Source organism: Scyliorhinus torazame, chromosome 14, assembly GCF_047496885.1.
Source record: "Scyliorhinus torazame isolate Kashiwa2021f chromosome 14, sScyTor2.1, whole genome shotgun sequence".
Lineage (NCBI taxonomy): Eukaryota > Metazoa > Chordata > Chondrichthyes > Carcharhiniformes > Scyliorhinidae > Scyliorhinus > Scyliorhinus torazame.
This window is the reverse complement of record NC_092720.1, coordinates 220,614,931-220,628,273: the sequence shown is the minus strand read 5'-3', so window position 1 is coordinate 220,628,273 and position 13,343 is coordinate 220,614,931. Positions and strand designations below refer to the sequence as shown.

General features: G+C 44.1%; 1 long non-coding RNA gene across 1 annotated transcript; it reads right to left on the bottom strand.

The window, feature by feature from the left end:
- Positions 1–2,750: 2,750 nt before the first annotated feature.
- Positions 2,751–13,051, bottom strand: LOC140389435 (uncharacterized). The gene is made up of 4 exons (XR_011934394.1): positions 12,847–13,051; positions 11,743–11,836; positions 10,136–10,278; positions 2,751–3,211 (listed from the first exon to the last, which is right to left on the bottom strand). It is a non-coding gene; the product is annotated as an uncharacterized lncRNA (long non-coding RNA).
- Positions 13,052–13,343: the final 292 nt, after the last annotated feature.

The window sequence follows — 13,343 nt, the reverse complement described above, 5'->3', positions numbered from 1 at the left end:
CACTGTCAATGTATCTACATAAGATGGAGTAGAGAGGTCCAAGGAGTCTTACCATCATCGAGAGCCATTCAGGATTAGTAACCAATACTGGTTTGCCAACATAGGGAGGCGATGGTGTTGTGTATTGTCACTGGACTAGTAATCCAGAGACCGAGGGTAATGTTCTGGGGACCCAGGTTTGAATCCCACCATGGCAGACGGTAAAATTTGAATTCAATAAAAATCTGGACTGAAAAGTCTCATGCTAACCATGATTGTTGTAAAAATCCATCTCATTCACGAATGTCCCTTTAGGGAAGGAAATCTGCTGCCCTAAACTGGTCTGGCCAACATGTGACTCCAGACCCACAGCAATGTCGTCGACTGTTAAAATACTCTCAGTTAATGGACAATGTCAGTGACATCCACATCCCACGAAGGAATAAAAAATAAAAAGTTTAGAAGGATGAGGGGGAACCTTATTGAAACTTGCAGGATACTGCGAGGCCTGGGTAGAGTGGACGTGGAGAGGATGTTTCCACTTGTAGGAAAAACTAGAAGCAGAGGACACAATCTCAGACTAAAGGGACGATCCTTTAAAACAGAGATGAGGAGGAATTTCTTCAGCTAGAGGGTGGTGAAACTGTGGAACACTTTGCCGCAGAAGGCTGTGGAGGCCAAATCACGGAGGGTCTTTAAGACAGAGATAGATAGGTTCTTGATTAATAAGGGGATCAGGGGTTATGGGGAGAAAGCAGGAGAATGGGGATGAGAAAAATATCAGCCACAATTGAATGGCGGAGCAGAATTGATGGGCTGAGTGGTCTAATTCTGCTCCTAAGTCTTATGAAGGAAATTCAATTTTTTCTCACTAAGGTAATGGTTGGTCATATCATCTGGCGCGTCACCTTGTGATACTTGATGTGCACTGATATGTAAAATTGAAGATATCACATAAACGAAAGCAATGGAAGCTGAACTGCTCAGCAATGCTGCTGAACGGTATTCAGATTTCATTTCATTTTCTATAAAGTGTGAATACAGATGAATAAACACTTGTGCTTCATTTAAGAGCATGTTTTATAACTATATAACTTATGTTACGACCAGCCCCAAAATTTGATGATCTGGGTGAAATCCCTCAATCTGTCACCATCTGACTGAGATACCCCTCAAACTGTTACAAACCTACAAACCCAGGCGAGGAGGAATGATTGTCTATGTGGCCGGGATTCTCTCTTTTGGAGACTAAGTCCCCGGGCGGGATTCTCCACTCCCGCGCCGAAGTGGCCGCGCCGTTGTGAACGCCGTCGAGGTTCACGACGGCGCGAAACGGCCCCGATCCCGACCGATTCAGGCCCTGACAATGGGCTAGGAACGGGGCCGCGTCATCTACACGCGCCAGACCTTGTCGCCCGCGTAAAGGCGGCGCCGCATAGATGACGTGGCCGGCGCCGCATAACTGGCGTCATCCGCGCATGCGTGGTTGCCGTCCTCTCTAAGTCCGCCCCGCAAGAAGATGGCGGACGGATCTTGCGGGGCCGCGGAAGGAAGGAGGTCCTCCTTCAGAGAGGACGGCCCGACGATCGGTGGGCACCGATCGCGGGCCACCCCACATTTGAGGTACCCCCCGGGGCAGGATCCCCCCCCCCTCGCCCCACCGCAGGCCGCCCCACTGCTGTTCCCGACGGCAGCGACCAGGTGTGGACGGCGCTGGGGGGAACCCTCCGTTTTGGCCTGGCCGCTCGGCCCACCCGGGCCTGAGAATAGCAGGGGTGCCGGAGAATCGCCATTTTGGGTGTCTCCGGCGATTCTCCGGCCTGCGGAACTCGACCAGGCCGTTCCCGCCGCTTGGGAGAATCGCGGGAGGGCGTCGGACCGGCGTCCCGGGAAATTTTGGCGGCCCAGGCGATTCTCCCAACCGGAGTGGGAGTGGAGAATCTCGCCCCCCATGTCCGCCGGAAAACGGGCGAGAATCACTCCGGGTGTTTTCATCAAAAGTCGGGGGTGATTCCCGGTTTTCCCGGGGGCTAGCAGGGCACCGGCATGCGTCCCGCAGCTCTGGCTGCCGGGGAGGGGGGCGGACCTGCTGTCCAGACTGCACGGCTGCGCATGCGCGCGGCAGCTTACCTCGGCGCGGGCATGCGGAGCCATACAGCGGGCCCGCACGGAGTAAGGTAGGTCCCCCCTTGATCGCGATGGCCCGCCGATCGGTAGCTCCCGATCGCGGGCCTGGCCACTGCTGAGGCCCCTCCCCCGGAGTCAGATACCCCTGCCCACCCCACCAGGACTGCGGCCGCGGGTCCGAGCTCCCGCCGGGTGGTACCAGATGTAAACCACGCCGGCGGGAGTTTGGCCGGTCGACCACGGAGAATCGCCACGGGGGCCTGTTCCAATGGCCCCCAACCGACGCCGCGTCGACCACGTGCGCGCGGCTCCGCGGAGAATCGTGGAAGCGAAGTCGCACAGGATTTCTGGTGTGAACGGCTATCCTCCTCCCCGCGCCGGGCACGATTTTGGCGTGGAGGGTCGCAGAATCCCGCCCTGTGTCGTTACTCAACCCACCCTCTGCTGGTGTCAACAAAGATGTGGAGATGCCGGCATTGGACTGGGGTGAGCACAGTAAGAAGTCTTACAACACCAGGTTAAAGTCCAACAGGTTTGTTTCGATGTCACTAGCTTTCGGAGCGCTGCTCCTTCCTCAGGTGAATGAAGAGGCCTCTTCATTCACCTGAGGAAGGAGCAGCCCTCCGAAAGCTAGTGACATCGAAACAAACCTGTTGGACTTTAACCTGGTGTTGTAAGACTTCTTACTGTGCCAACAAAGGTTTAATCTAAAAAGCTTCCCTTTCCCTTGGATACCTTTTCCAAACCCAATAGTTACGGGTAAAAGGAGCCAATTTAACGAGTTCTTGAGTTAAGTACTAAAAAGATAAGGAGAAATGATAAAACTCATGCACCTACATTCATGCAGATTAGAAGAAACAATCGAATCCAATAGTCAGTAAATATAAACAAAAGATTATACAGCACAGTCCTTGAGTTGCGAGGAGTAGATGGCGAGGGTACGACCGTTACAAATTAACTCCAGGAGAGTTGACTTCTGCAGGTGAGCAGCTGATTCTTTGATTTCGATGTTTTGTGGTCTTTCTGCTGGCTGGCTGACATCCACACTCAGAGAGAGAGTTTGACGAAGTGCTCCACATCTGACCAGCACTATGAATACCTCCACCTGAAAGTTGATATTTGTAATGAAATACGGATCTCAGAATAGATCAAAAGAATAGAGGGAAAATGGGGAAGACCATTTACAAAGTCCGACGTTGCCCAGTGTGGTAAACTGAATTAAAATGCATTTCCTGCGATTTACAAGTTGTGAAACTAACTGAAACCAGCAGAGACAGCTGCCTATGTTAACTGTAAATAATTGTGCTTAACTCTATAAAGGTAATGGTCATTAACTGTGTAAGAAGAGGCAGTGGAACGGAGATTCATTATACAGGCAATGGTCATTAACTGGAGATTCGTTATACAGATAGTGATCATTAACTGGAGATACATTATACAGGGAGTGGCCATAAACTGGAGATTCATTATACAGGCAATGGTCATTAACTGGAGATTCATTATACAGATAGTGGTCATTAACTGGAGATTCATTATACAGGTAATGGTCATTAACTGGAGATTCATTATACAGATAGTGGCCATTAACTGGAGATTCATTATACAGGGAGTGGCCATTAACTGGAGATTCATTATACAGATAGTGGTCGTTAACTGGAGATTCATTATACAGGTAATGGTCATTAACTGGAGATTCATAATACAGATAGTGGCCATTAACTGGAGATTCATTATGCAGATAGTGGTCGTTAACTGGAGATTCATTATACAGATAGTGGCCATTCACTGGAGATTCATTATACAGGTAATGGTCATTAACTGGAGATTCATTATACAGATAGTGGCCATTAACTGGAGATTCATTACACAGGTAATGGTCATTAACTGGAGATTCATTAGACAGATAATGGTCATAACTGGAGATTCATTATACAGGGAGTGGTCATTAACTGGAGATTCATTATACAGGTAATGGTCATTAACTGGAGATCCATTATACAGGTAATGGTCATGAACTGGAGATTCATTATACAGGTAGCAGCAATTAACTGGAGATTCATTATACAGGTAATGGTCATTAACTGGAGATTCATTATACAGGTAGCGGCCATTAACTGGAGATTCATTATACAGGTAGTGGCCATTAACTGGAGATTCATTATACAGGTAATGGTCATTAATGGGAAATTCATTATACAGGTAATGGTCATTAACTGGAGATTCATTATACAGATAATGGTCATTCACTGGAGATTCATTATACAGATAATTGTCATTCACTGGAGATTCATTATATAGGTAATGGTCATTAACTGGAGATTCATTATACAGGTAATGGCCATTAACCTGAGATTCATTATACAGGTAATGGTCATTAACGGGAAATTCATTATACAGGTAATGATCATTCACTGGAGATTCATTATACAGATAGTGTTCATTAACTGGAAATTCATTATACAGGTAATGATCATTCACTGGAGATTCATTATACAGGTAGCGGCCATTAACTGGAGATTCATTATACAGGTAATGGTTATTAACTGGAGATCCATTATACAGATAGTAGTCATTAACTGGAGATTCATTATACAGGTAATGGTCATTAACTGGAGATTCATTATAGATAGTGGTCATTAACTGGAGATTCATTATACAGATAATGGTCATTAACTGGAGATTCATTAGACAGGTAATGGTCATTAACTGGAAATTCATTATACAGGTAATGGTCATTAACTGGAGATTCATTATGCAGGGAGTGGTCATTAACTGGAGATTCATTATACAGATAATGGTCATTAACTGGAGATTCATTATACAGGTAGCGGCCATTAACTGGAGAATCATTATACAGGTAATGGTCATTAACTGGAGATCCATTATACAGATAATGGTCATTAACTGGAGATTCATTATACAGATAATGGTCATCAACTGGAGATTCATTATACAGATAGTGGTCATTAACTGGAGATTCATTAAACAGGTAATGATCATTCACTGGAGATTCATTAGACAGGTAATGGTCATTAACTGGAGATTCATTATACAGGTAATGGTTATTAACTGGAGATTCATTATACAGATAATGGTCATCAACTGGAAATTCATTATACAGGTAATGGTCATTAACTGGAGATTCATTATACAGGTAGCAGCCATTAACTGGAGATTCATTATACAGGTAATGGTCATTAACTGGAAATTCATTATACAGATAATGGTCATCAACTGGAAATTCATTATACAGGTAATGGTCATTAACTGGAGATTCATTATACAGATAATGGTCATTAACTGGAGATTCATTATACAGATAGTGGTCATTAACTGGAGATTCATTATACAGATAGTGGTCATTAACTGGAGATTCATTATACAGATAGTGGTCATTAACTGGTGATCCATTATACAGGTAATGGTCATTAACTGGAGATTCATTATACAGGTAATGGTCATTAACTGGAGATTCATTATACAGGGATTTGTTATTAACTGGAGATTCATTATACAGATAACGGTCATCAACATGAAATTCATTATACAGGTAATGGTCATTAACTGGAGATTCATTATACAGATAATGGTCATTAAGTGGAGATTCATTATACAGGTAATGGTCATTAACTGGAGATTCATTATACAGGTAATGGTCATTAACTGGAGATTCATTAGACAGATAATGGTCATAACTGGAGATTCATTATACAGGTAATAGTCATTAACTGGAGATTTATTATACAGGTAATGGTCATTAACTGGAGATTCATTATACAGGTAATGGCCATTAACTGGAGATTCATTATACAGATAATGGTCATTAACTGGAGATTCATTATACAGGTAATGGTCATTAACTGGAGAGTCATTATACAGGTAATGATCATTAACTGGAGATTTATTATACAGGTAATGGTCATTAACTGGAGATTCATTATACAGGTAACGGTCATCAACAGGAAATTCATTATACAGGTAATGGTCATTAACTGGAGATTCATTATACAGGTAATGGTCATTAACTGGAGATTTATTATACAGGTAATGGTCATTAACTGGAGATTTATTATACAGGTAATGGTCATTAACTGAAGATTCATTATACAGGTGGCGGCCATGAACTGGAGATTCATGATACAGATAGTGGCCATTAACTGGAGATTCATTATACAGGTAATGGTCATTCACTGGAGATTCATTATACAGGTAATGGTCATTAACTGGAGATTCATTAAACAGATAATGGTCATTAACTGGAAATTCATTGTACAGGTAATGGTCATTAACTGGAGATTCATTATACAGATAATGGTCATTAACTGGAGATTCATTATACAGGTAATGGTCATTAACTGGAGATTCATGATACAGGTAATGGTCATTAACTGGAAATTCATTATACAGATAATGGTCATTAACTGGAGATTCATTATACAAATAGTGGTCATTAACTGGAGATCCATTATACAGGGATTTGTTATTAACTGGAGATTCATTAAACAGATAGTGGTCATTAACTGGAGATTCATTATACAGATAGTGGCCATTAACTGGAGATTCATTATACAGATAGTGGCCATTAACTGTAGATTCATGAGACAGGTAGTGGCCATTAACATGAGAGTCATTATACAGATAGTGGTCATTAACTGGAGATTCATTATACAGATAGTGGCCATTAACTGGAGATTCATTATACAGGGAGTTGTTATTAACTGGAGATTCATTATACAGATAGTGCTCATTAACTGGAGATTCATTATACAGATAGTGGCCATTAACTGGAGATTCATTATACAGATAATGGTCATTAACTGGAGATTCATTATACAGGTAATGGTCATTAACTGGAGATTCATTATACAGATAGTGGTCATTAACTGGAGATTCATTATACAGATAGTGGCCATTAACTGGAGATTCATTTTTCAGATAGTGGCCATTAACTGGAGATTCATTATACAGATAGTGGCCATTAACTGGAGATTCATTATACAGATAGTGGCCATTAACTGGAGATTCATTATACAGAGAGTGGTCATTAACTGGAGATTCATTATACAGATAGTGGCCATTAACTGGAGATTCATTATACAGATAGTGGCCATTAACTAGAGATTCATTATACAGATAGTGGACATTAACTGGAGATTCATTATACAGATAGTGGTCATTAACTGGAGATTCATTATACAGGGAGTTGTTATTAACTGGAGATTCATTATACAGATAGTGGTCATTAACTGGAGATTCATTATACAGATAGTGGCCATTAACTGGAGATTCATTATACAGATAGGGGCCATTAACTGGAAATTCATTATACAGATAGTGGTCATTAACTGGAGATTCATTATACAGATAGTGGCCATTAACTGGAGATTCATTATACAGGTAATGGTCATTAACTGGAGATTCATTATACAGGGAGTTGTTATTAACTGGAGATTCATTATACAGATAGTGGTCATTAACTGGAGATTCATTATACAGATAGTGGTCATTAACTGGAGATTCATTATACAGATAGTGGTAATTAACTGGAGATCCATTATACAGATAGTGGTCATTAACTGGAGATTCATTATACAGATAGTGGTCATTAACTGGAGATGCATTATACAGATAGTGGCCATTAACTGGAGATTCATTATACAGATAATGGTCATTAACTGGAGATTCATTATACAGATAGTGGTCATTAACTGGAGATTCATTATACAGATAGTGGTAATTAACTGGAGATCCATTATACAGATAGTGGTCATTAACTGGAGATTCATTATACAGATAGTGGTCATTAACTGGAGATGCATTATACAGATAGTGGCCATTAACTGGAGATTCATTATACAGATAATGGTCATTAACTGGAGATTCATTATACAGATAATGGTCATTAACTGGAGATTCATTATACTGATAGTGGCCATTAACCTGAGATACATTATACAGATAGTGGTCATTAACTGGAGATCCATTATACAGATAGTGGCCATTAACTGGAGATTCATTATACAGGTAATAGTCATTAACTGGAGATTCATTATACAGGGAGTTGTTATTAACTGGAGATTCATTGTACAGATAGTGGTCATTAACTGGAGATTCATTATACAGGTAATGGTCATTAACTGGAGATTCATTATACAGGGAGTTGTTATTAACTGGAGATTCATTGTACAGATAGTGGTCATTAACTGGAGATTCATTATACAGATAGTGGTCATTAACTGGAGATTCATTATACAGATAGTGGTCATGAACTGGAGATTCATTATACAGATAGTGGCCATTAACTGGAGATTCGTTATACAGATAGCGGTCATTAACTGGAGATTCATTATTCAGATAAAGGTCATTAACTGGAGATTCATTGTACAGATAGTGGTCATTAACTGGAGTTTCATTATACAGGTAATGGTCATTAACTGGAGATTCATTATACAGGGAGTTGTTATTAACTGGAGATTCATTATACAGATAGTGGTCATTAACTGGAGATTCATTATACAGGTAATGGTCATTAACTGGAGATTCATTGTACAGATAGTGGCCATTAACTGGAGATTCATTATACAGGGAGTTGTTATTAACTGGAGATTCATTATACAGATAGTGGTCATTAACTGGAGATTCATTATACAGGTAATGGTCATTAACTGGAGATTCATTGTACAGATAGTGGCCATTAACCGGAGATTCATTATACAGATAATGGTCATTAACTGGAGATTCATTATACATCAATATTGTGATAAAGTTGTGCTGCAAAGTAGACACTGAAACTATATTTTATTGAAAAGCAGCAATTCAGCAGTCTTCAGACTTGCGGAACAAAGAAACACAGATGCAATCGCGAACCATTCAGTCTTTGTCCTCTGGATTTTTAGACGTTGTGTTGCACAGAGATACCGGAGGGCTCCTCACTGACAACGAAGACATCAGTTGTTCAATCATTCCACCCTGTATTAAATCGTCCCCCTAAATATGAATTTACGGTCACTGTTCATGTGGTGCAATGTCAAAAACATGTGAACAAGGGCTGAGGCAGTCACCAAAATCAGTTTTATGGTCTGTACAGTGTTTTAAATAACTAAAAGGTACCTTGCTGTCAAATTAACAATATTGCACGATACTGGGCGGCACGGTACCACAGTGGTTAGCACTGTTGTTTCACAGCTCCAGGGTCCCAGGTTCGATTCTCGGCTTGGGTCACTGTCTGTGCGGAGTCTGCACCCTCTCCCCATGTCTGCGTGGGTTTCCTCCGGGTGCTCCGGTTTCTTCCCACAAGTCCCGAAAAACGTGCTTGTTAGGTGAATTGGACATTCTGAATTCTCCCTCTGTGAACCCGAATAGGCACCGGAGTGTGGCGACTGGGGGCTTTTCACAGTAACTTCATTGCAGCGTTAATGTAAGCCTACTTGTGACACTAATAAATATTATTATTATTTATTGTTAAAGTAGAATTTGGCCTCTCTGTTTAATAGTCTGGTGGGATCACCCATAAAATACACACAAGCCAACACTGCATCATATTGTTACTGGTTTTAATGACACATGCTGCATAGATATTGGACAACATTTGTCACCAAATGCCAACAATGAGCATTACAGTTTTACTGGAACTTTTCTAGGATTGGGTGAATATTCTAAGGGGAAAAAGTATCATGAATGATTGAAAGCAAAAGTTATAGATGGGGGGTGGTGAATAAGGGACCTGGAAGCACGAGGAACACTGGGATCCCCGATCTTTCTCCCTGGCCCTGCCTTTGTAACCTCTGAACGTGACAATTGTAAGGGACTCCTGGCTAGTCTTTCATTTTCCACATTTCGTAAACTTGAAGTCAGCCAAAACTCTATTGCCTGTGCAATATTACTCCTAACAAGTCCCATCCACCCATCCCTCTCTGCTCACAGATTTACATCGGTTGCCAATAAGCAGTGCCTCAGTTTTTAAATTTCCACCCTTGTGCTCCGTTCTTGGCTCTGCATTATGATGAAAGCTGTTAAGTTAAGGCCTCACCTGCCCTCTTGGGATTGTGCAAAAGATCTGACCAAACCATTTCGAAGAGGAATAGGTGAGTTCACCTGGTGTTTGAGCTTCTGTGATCCGCTGACACTTCAAAGGTGCTTAATTTGGAACAAATAACAGGGCTACGTCCGGTCCTGCATAAAAACACAATGACTACTGGTTTTAATGACACATGCTGCATAGATATTGGACAACATTTGTCACCAAATGCCAACAATGAGCATTTGAAGACCTATGAAGAAATTTGTCATACAATAATAATCTTTATTGTCACAATAGGCTTACATTAACATTGCAATGAAGTTAGTGAAAAGCCCCTAGTCGCCACACTCCGGCGCCTGTTCGGGTACAGAGGGAGAATTCAGAATGTCCAATTCACTTAACAGCACGTCTTTCAGGACTTGTGGGAGGAAACCGGAGCACCCGGAGAAAACCCACACAGGCACGGGGAGAACGTGCAGACTCCGTACGGACAGTGGCCCAAGCCGGGAATCGAACCTGGGATCCTGGCGCTGTGAAGCAACAGTGCTAACCATTGTACTTTAAACAATGACTTGGAAGCAAATTCAGTAAGCACACAACTCTCTGTGGAAAGGAGTTTCACTTGAACAATGTTTAAACCTCTCAAACAGACAGGGATGAGGAGATGCAGACAGCTCTACCTTTAATTAGTACTTACTGTTTCTTGCCTTGACCCTGAAAAGCTGAACACACTTAGCTTCTATCTACCTCATGCTATCTTTCATCATTTTAAACATTTCTATCACATCTCTCTAGAATGTGGATCTGGATTTTGACCTTTCTATGAGGGGAATAGTTTCTTCCTATCTACTCTGACCAGAACCCTTGTGATTCTGAATATCTCTATCAAGTCTCCTCTCAACCTTCTCATCTCTAAGGAAAATGGTTCCAACTTTCCAATTGATCTAAGGGACGGAAATTTCTCATCCCTGGATCCTTCCGGTGAATCTTTTCTGCACTCACATCTTTCCTGAAGTGTGACACCCAGAACTGGACGCAATACTCCAATTGAGATCGAACGAGTATTATATTCAATTTCAACATAAATTCTATGCTCCTATGAATAAAGTCTAGGATGCTGTATGCTTTATTAACCGCGCTCTCAGTCTGATCTGCCACCTTCAATGATTTATGCACATATACACCCCCAGGTCCCTCAGCTCTGCTCTAACCCCAATTAGAGTGGTACCCTTTATTCAAATTGTCTCACCACAATCATCTACCAAAATGAATCACTTCACACTTCTCCCCATTAAGAACATAGAATCACTATCGTACAGGAGGTAATTCGGCCCATCGAGTCTGCACCGACTCTCCGAAAGAACACCCGAACTCGGCCCACTCCCCCACCCTTTCCCCATGAACCCACACGCTGGCCATGGCCAATCCACCTAACCTGCACATCTTTGGACTGTGGGAGGAAAGTGGAACATGCGGCAGAAACCCGTGCAGACAAGCGGAGAAAATGCAAATTTAACAGTCATCCAAGGTCGGAATTGAACGGCAGTCAGTCAGCAGTGCTAACCACTGTGCCGCACTTAAATTCCATATGCCACACGTCTGCCCATTTCACCAACCTGATTATGTCCTTTTGAAGTTCCATCCCCCTCGCCGTTCACGATGCTTCCCAGTTTTGTTCATCCTCAAATTTCGTGTGTATTGTGCGAAAACCTATTTTACAGAAAATCGAAAGGTTAAATCAAATATTAAGAGATGCCATGCACTTGATCTCTACCTGACCCACAACTGAATGTCAAAGGGCCAAATTCTCCCAAAAGGGAACAAAGTCCACTACTGAGCACATTTAGCCAGTGCCAAGAAACACATGGCTATTCAATGCGACTCGCGTACGCATAGCCCCATTTTGTAGATTGTAGCGAGAGATCAGGGGCTGGATTCCCACACCCCAACGCCAAAATCGCATTCGGCACCTGGGCGGAGAATCCAGTTTCTCGCATGATATCGGGACTGGCGCCGGTTCGGCATTTCTCCTCCCCCACGAAAAGCGGTGTACTCGGGGAGTACGCCACGCACAGTATCTACCACCGGAGGCCATTGTCAGAGCCCGCCCCACTAATCTCCGCCCCCGACCGGCCGAATTCCCGACGGCATGGAACACTCATGGTCCTGCCATTCGGGATACTCGCGAGGCGGCTGAGGACTCAGTCCGTGGCCACCGCAGTCGGGGGCGGGTCGATCGGAGGGCAGGGGATGTCTCATTCGGGACTGCGGTATTTTTGAGCGGGTGGTCCAGGGGACGCGCAGCCGATTGGGGGCACTATTTCCATGGTCCAGGTCCAGCATGGAGCATGGCGCCGGCCTCCACGACCCCTGCCTGCCAGCCCCCGGCAAGACTGTGAATCTGTGGCCTTTTGACGGCAGTTTTTCTGGGGTAAACGGTCAGTTTTCACGACGGCGGGGGGACATTGTCCCTGAACCGGAGAATCCAGCCCCAGGGTGGGGTTCTTCCCGCCCGCCGCAGGATCACCATGGGCGGGAAGCGGATCATGTAAAGGCCCATTGACCTCGGGCGGGAATTTCCAGTCACCGGGGTGGACGCGGCTAGAGAATCCGGCCTGGCGTCCAGATCACCGACAAGCCTGGACGCAATGTGGACCTGCCTCCCCCACACCGGGCAACCCCGGCCCGATCGTACGCGTGCAGAAAATGGCACCACCAACCTGGCCGTGTCCATGCCAGCTGGCAGTGTCACCGGGGCAGCTTGCTGGTGCCAGGCTGGTACCCAGGTAGCACCAGCAGGGTCAGGGCACCAGAGACTGACACACCCATCAGCCATGTGGTCACCTACTTTAGCACAGAAGCGTCATCAGAGCAGCCCCGGGGGCGGGGCCAGGACGCGGGCGCTGATTGGTGGGTCGGCGAGGGGCGGTGCCCCGTCGTCGGAGGTTCAAACTTCAACTGGAAAAAAGCGCGCGAGCGGCTGGAGGGAAAGAAGGGGCGGGGGGCAGTCCGTGATTGGCGGGGAGCGTCACGGATGGGGCGGGGCAGGGGGGAAGTCAGATTGTGATTGGAGGGGAAGTGGGTAACGGAGGGGGTCGGGCATGAGGAAAGTCAGACTGTGATTGGAGGGAAAGTGGGTGAGCGTCACGGAGGGGGCCGGGCAGGTTGAAAAGTCAGACTGTGATTGGAGGGAAAGTGGGTGAGCGTCACGGAGGGG